At 43.0% G+C, this 6815-nt stretch overlaps 1 pseudogene; it reads right to left on the bottom strand.

Moving 5' to 3' along the window:
* Positions 1 to 253: 253 nt before the first annotated feature.
* On the bottom strand, positions 254 to 6196 carry LOC101411070 (tetratricopeptide repeat protein 7B-like; annotated as a pseudogene).
* Positions 6197 to 6815: the final 619 nt, after the last annotated feature.

Here is a 6815-nt window from a genome sequence, read left to right on the forward strand (position 1 = left end):
TTTGTTTATTATAATTATTTCAATATATTCTTCTATACTTGTCGATTAATTCCATAATCATATTACTTAAAACTCAGATGTCAGCTAACAAAATATGGCACATTATTCATTTTGAAAAATTTCAGTAGATTAAAAAATGATTATTGGGCCGGTGAAAACAAAAATATATGGGAAGAGTGATGATTTAGGATTGGTTTGGTGAGTTCATTGTCATCAAATGAACCTTCATCCATACGCTTGGCGCTCCACAGACTCATCCCCTGTGGGCCACTGAGTGGTCGCTGGGTTGGGCCTGAGCAGGGAGGCTGGCAGGTGCCTGTTCACAGCACACAGGAGATGATGGCACAGTGGGGCTGCTGGCCTCCAACTCCAAGGCACAAGGAAGCACTCAGTGGCCACTGCATCATTGCCCTGAGCTTGGAGGAGCTCACCCAGCCTGTTCCAGACCTCATGAGCTGTCAAGTTCACCTGGACGGCATCCTGGAGAGTCTTCTCTGCCAGACTATAGTGGCTGAGCTGATGAAGGATCAGAGTCAGTCTGCATGCTTTTCATGTCAGTGGGGCTGATGGGTAAGTCTTCTTCATAGCATTGCGGGGCTTCATTGTTATTTCCTTGTAGCTCTGCAACCGGGTCTCAGGTGTACAGGGTGTTGTGGGACATTGGGAAGAAGTTGGCAGCTTACTGGGTGCATACTCTGGCTTCTCCAGTCTTCCCAATGCTGACGAAGACCTCAGCTGCATGGAGCCAGCTTTGTACCAGCATCCTCCAGGAGTGTAGTGGGCCCTGCTCGGGGGCACTACTCTGCAGGGATGAGGCTACTTCTGACAGTGCCTGCTCCAGTCTTGAGGCTGCTATAAATGTGGCATGGAAAGAACCTGTCTTGGGATCACTGAAGCCTGGCAAAATAAAAGTATTAAACTGTTGCCTGTCATCAGTGGCTGTAAGAGGCTGCTCCCGTATCCAGAATCACTGGGATTGGTTAGGTTGTAGCAGGATTTCCATACTTGTAACATGTGTTTACAAGTGAGGAGTGTGTCATCTGTGCCCTAGCAGAGTGATTCCAACTTCATTTTGGAAAACAGTAGTATAAAATTTTCTGGATTTTCCCTCAGGGCAATGTTTGTTGATGATGTTGAGGGCATCATAGTTGTGCTTTTATGCTGACTGTAAGAGGACATGGAGGTGCAGCGAGTTAGCATAATCTCCTTAAAGCTGAAGAGCTTGTGGACCTACCCCAGAGCCTCTGGAATCTGGAGATGACAAGTTGCAGAGCCAGGTAGAAAGTTGCTTGGTGATCTGTTGTTGACAGGATGTGGGTCCTCTGAAATGTAAAAGCACCTTTCTCTGCAGGACCTCCTTCTTCTCCTGTAAAGAAACTTCAGTGTCCTGCAGACTCTACATGAGCTCAAAGCTAAGTAGCCTTTGGCCTTGAACTCTGACATCAACACCAGTTTTGGTAAAATTTTCACCCTCTTCCAACCAATAAAGGGAGGTCATGCACAGCTTCACAGTAAAGAGGGGAATGTTGGCATCATTGGGCTTCAGATGGATATACTCTTTCAGTACATCCATGGCATGAGTAGATTTTCCACCAGCCATCAGCAACAGGGCAAACTGGTACCAGAGGTGGAACTCCTCAAAGGCAAACTTCATGGCTCTTTCTAGGCACTCTGACAGCATCTCATACTGACCTCCTCTTCCCAGAGCAATGATCAGCCAAGAGTAGACCATGGATATACTCTGCAAACTGATGAGGCTGTTGCTCTTGTGCTTAGGTATCCTGCTCAGCACAGCATCACAGTTGGCCATTGGGTCACTAACCAACAATAACAACAAGGCTCCCCATGGGCTCTGGTGCCTGCTGCCTTGTGTGGTGTCTGCTCATTGTGGTAGGTGCTGTGTATAGTTCATTACAGTGGGTGCAGTGTCTGCTCACCTTCTTTAGGAGGCCCTGGAACCAAACATGGGTGCATAATTGGTTGAGCCACACCTGCCTCCCCAAACCCTAGTTCTTGATCCTGGGGAGCAAGGTCAGGCTTAGGGCTTCTCTTTTGAATATTAGTAAGTATTAGGCTTTATGTATCCTGGAGGTACAGGAGTGCAGTGTCCCCTGCTTATAGCAAGAGATGACATCCTAATCCTGGTCCACATGGAGATTACTATAGAAGAGAAAATTGATAAATTCTCTAAACAACGTCCTTTGGTAGCATAGGCTTCTACTATCATCTGCAACCAGCAGGGGGATGGCTGTTAGTGGCAGGTCATTGACACCTATCCAGGCCTAAATGTTGAGAGCTTCTTTATAATCTCCTTCCACATAATTCAACTTGGCCATTATCACATTGGATTCTTGTAGGATTTCTTGAGATTCCCTCAGTCCAGGGCAGTGGTCGGTCAGATGCTCACGACTTCAATCAGCTGGGGTGGGGGACCTCAGGGAATGGCTCCCTGCAACAAAGGATGCTCTTTCAGGTACTGTTCCACCTTTGCAGGCTCAGCTAATTATTTTTACTGTGCTGTGGTATTCGGTTTGCTAGTATTTTGTTGAGGATTTTGTCATTGTCTTCATAAGGCCTATTAGTCTATAATTTTCTTTCCTTATGCTAGCTTTTTCTGGCTTTGTTTTTAGGTTGATTTTGGCCTGATAGAATGAGTTAGGCAGCGTGTCTCCCCTTTCAATTTTTTGGATGAGTTTGAGTAGAATTGGTGTTAATTCTTCTTGGAATGTTTGAAAAAAATTCCCTTTTAAGCCATCTTTTCCTGGGCTTTTTTGGTTGGGAAGTTTGAGATGACTGATTTAACTCTTTACCTGCTATTTTTTTCTGTTGAATTCATCTGTTTCTTCTTGATTCAGTGTAGGTGCTTTGTGTACTTCTAGGAATTTGTGCATTTCTACCAGGTTATCTAATTTGTTGGTGTGCAGTTGTTCATAGCGTCCTCTATGAACCTGAGTATTCCGTAGTGATGACTCTGATCCCTTCAGAATAGGGCTGGGGAACCACAATGGCAGCTCAGCCACCTCCACACTGTGCCTGGGAGGGGGTGAGAGAGGAGAAACCAGGAGCTTTTCTTCCAGTTTTAAAGCAGTGTTTTCCTGATTTGACCCTCAGCCAGCTTTTACTACCCTGGAGTTTTAAGGAATATGGCCTTGTCAGTTTTTGCTTGCTGTTCAAAGATTCTGTGATGGAACATCACCCTCAAGCATCTCACACCACCATCTTCATTGATCAGAACTGTAGACTTTCATTTTTAGTGTCTCACCAAGCTCTACAGGCTTCCCTTTAATATGAGATGTTCATGTGTGAATGAGTGGGAGGGATTGTGAGAGGATTTCCTGACTCTCCTCAAAGAAGCAGCCTGCAGCTGCCATGTAGTCCACTTTTATTGTTGATTGCAGTGATCCTGGCCCAGCAGCCCTGCCTCTTGTGTGGAATAGACAGAATTAGTACTTCAGGACTGTGGTAATGTATTTTTTTTTTGTATTTTTTATTTGTTTTGTTTTTAAAAATACCACCCATCTCGCCTTACTGTCCTTCCTCCTGGTTGTTCTGACATTTTTTTTACCAGTTTTGAATTATTTTAAGAGTGTTCCTAAATTTTCCATCGCATATGATCCTCTCAACAAGAGCCTTTTATGGAATTGGGGGAGAGATTATTCCATTTTACAGCCAAGGAAACTATGCTTTAGAAGAGTACCTTTCCAAAGGGGAAATAGCTAATAAGTGGCAGAACCAGGACTTTTCCTTTGTCTTAATCTTCTCTTTCTTACCTAGGCTTATTGTATGCAAAGATTGAAAGTAAGTGAACTCTCTAGAAATGGCTTAGGTAGGTAGAAGGAAGGTATATTTCTTCCTTTTTGATGTGCTTCTTATCTGGATTTCACCTATCCAAGATTCATTTTTACAACGTAAAAGAGAGGTTGAGGTGTCTCTGCTTCTTGTGCAACAAATCCCAGGAAGTATGTCATGAACTCAGGAGCACTCAGAGAAAACTATTCAAAAACATCTATGTCCTTGTCTTGAGGCTGATTAAGCAGAGCACAAAATCTCTTCCTTTTATTTTGTCCTTTGTTTTGGACTTCCCCATCTTATCTCCCTTATCTGAGCTGATGTCTCCTGGGGGTACGACAGGTATCTTCCTGTTTCTCTGGCTGTAGTTCACAGAGGGAGGCTCTGGCCATAGGACACAGCACATGGAGCTTGTGGGAGCCCAAGTTTGCCTTCACAGGTATGGATTTAGAATGGGTTCTTACCTCTACCTGGCACCTGTTCCTGTCATGGCCTCCATATGAGCATTTCCAAATTCCTCTGGCCTGAGGCCAGACTTGTGAATGTCAGGAGTGATGTTGAGGAGGAAAGTTGTGAGTGTCAGTTGAAGGGATGGGAATGGTCTGAGGTTGGCTGTACCCATAGCTTCTCCTTCTGAAGCAGGCTAGTAAGATAGGAAATAAATAGATGGATCTAGAACCTGGCAAGAAGTCCACGTGGACATCAGTAACCCACAAGGTGGCTGCTGGAAGACCCCCGTCCCCAAGATTCTGCCCCTCAGAATAAGACTTCTTCCAGAAACCAGAAAAAGCCCTGGATATTCCCCAAAGACTTTATCATTGGGCCCTCCTGGGAGACTGATGGGGGAAATAAGCAATCAAAATGGTAAACAGCTAGAATGACTCACTGGCCATTAGCAAAGGGATGGGATAGTTAACCTTTTAAAAAGGAGGCACAGGGCCTAAACTCTCTCTCTCATGTGCTTCTCTCACCTCTGGACCCCTGCTCCTGCCCTCTGTGCAACACTCTAACCATTTTTCCTCTGCCATGTGGCCATGCAAGTAAACTGAGGGATTTATAATCTATAATGGGAATTTGTAGCCTGTAAATCAGCCTGCTTTATCACTTTTCAACCCCTTCCTTTCTACCTGGGACCCCTGATCTATTACTCCTATTTCTCATCCCTCCCTACCTACATAAATTACTGGCCTAACTTATCCGACCTGCTCTTGAAATTCATTTCTGTAGCATAATGAAGAACCTAGTCAAAATCTGGTAACATTTCCGGGGCCGTAGGCATGGTTTCAGAAAAGCCCTAGTTGGCTTGTTTCCTAATCGCTCTTATATTTCCTACTCTAGATTTGTTATTGTGATCTTTTTAAAAGCTTCATACTCATGGATTTTTATAAAAACAGTAATGATTTTCATTTGTTTTAAATAGCAAAACCATGGTAATCTATGGACCCCTTGTAATAAGTTGTAAAAAATTCCATGTTTGTGCTTAAATGTGTTTTTCTGAGGAGAGACTTCCATAGCATTCAGCAGATTATCATAGGCATTTGGCAGCCCTTTTGCAAAGTGCACCCTCCCACCTTGCTTCAAGGATTGACATTGTTACTGAACCTCCTTATCAGTTTCTGAGCCTTTTCCTTTATTGAAGAGTCAAGGAAAAAGAGGCCTTGAAAATGTCCTCTTATTACTACAGAATTTGGGCATGGCACCTCACCATGTCCCTCCCCCAACCTGGTTCCCTGAGCAGGGTTGGAAGACAGGATGATTACTTCTTAAACCTTGAGGTTGTGTCTAGCCTGGGCTATGTGCCCTGTGTACCTTATCTCACTTAATTCTCACGACTGTCATGTAATGTAGGTGGTAAATATTAAATGAAGGTTTAAACTATTAAACACAGGAACTGTGTTTATGATGTAATATGAACCCTTTTTTGTTTTTGTTAAAGCCATCTATGTTTTACTTTGTCATTTTTAAAATGAGTTTTGTATCACAGTGGAGTTTAACACCCTTTTCCAGATTTAATAGTTAGAGTCTGGAAAAGAGGCTGTGTTTTCCAAATCGGTAATCAGTATAACTAAGATCACACCTCTAATATTTTAAATCTCTTTACATCTATAATAGAAATACTGACTTTCCTTTTATAACCATCATCCCAAACAGAATTTACCTGTGTTGGAACAGTAGTGAATATTGATTAACTCTTTATTCTGCTTTGGAATAAACAGGTGTTTTGGACCTTGATCTCACAGACCACTCACTGCCTTTGTGAGAAGCTTGAAGGAGAGCACAGGCACAGGGTCTTGGCATTGGTCTTGTTTTCCTTTCTCTTTCTCCTCACTCTCTCTCTCTCCTCCTTCTCCTCTTTCTCCTTCTCCTCCTCCCTCTCCTCCTCACCCTCCTCTTTCTCCTTCTTCATTGTTCCCATTTCCTTTTCTTGGATTTATTTGAAAACATAGTTTTCTAATTTAGTCAGATTGCTATAGAATGTCACTAAACGTCAAGGTGAACTTGGATTTTCAGATACATTATTTATATTTCAAATTCGGATTAGCAGCAACTTCACACATTCCATGAAAACTCCCAAAGGTGAATTTGTATGCTGTGCCATTTCCCTGCACTGTGGACCAGTTCCCTCTCAGGTTTCCTTGCAGTGATGAGGGCTGAGGTGAGAGTCAAGGTTTGTGCAGGAAAGGCTGCACACACAGGCCTTTGGGAACCTTGACCATACCTCATTCCTGACTCTGCCACTGATGGCCTTTGTGACAGAAGAAGCCATTGAATGTCTCCAGGACTTATTTTTACTCATCAGAAAAATGAGATGGTTGTTCTAGGTAAGTGTTAAAATAGATGATTTAATAGTAACCTTGGGTGCTTCAGGCTACTAAAGTGCTTTTTTTTTTTTAAATAAACTTTTTTTTAATAAACTTTTTTTTAAAAGATTTATTTATTTTTATTTTATTTATTTCTCTCCTCTTAACCCCCCTCCCTGGTTGTCTGTTCTCTGTGCCTATTTGCTGTGTCTTCTTTGCCTGCTT

Source organism: Dasypus novemcinctus, chromosome 19 (assembly GCF_030445035.2).
Source record: "Dasypus novemcinctus isolate mDasNov1 chromosome 19, mDasNov1.1.hap2, whole genome shotgun sequence".
Classification (NCBI taxonomy): Eukaryota; Metazoa; Chordata; class Mammalia; order Cingulata; family Dasypodidae; genus Dasypus; species Dasypus novemcinctus.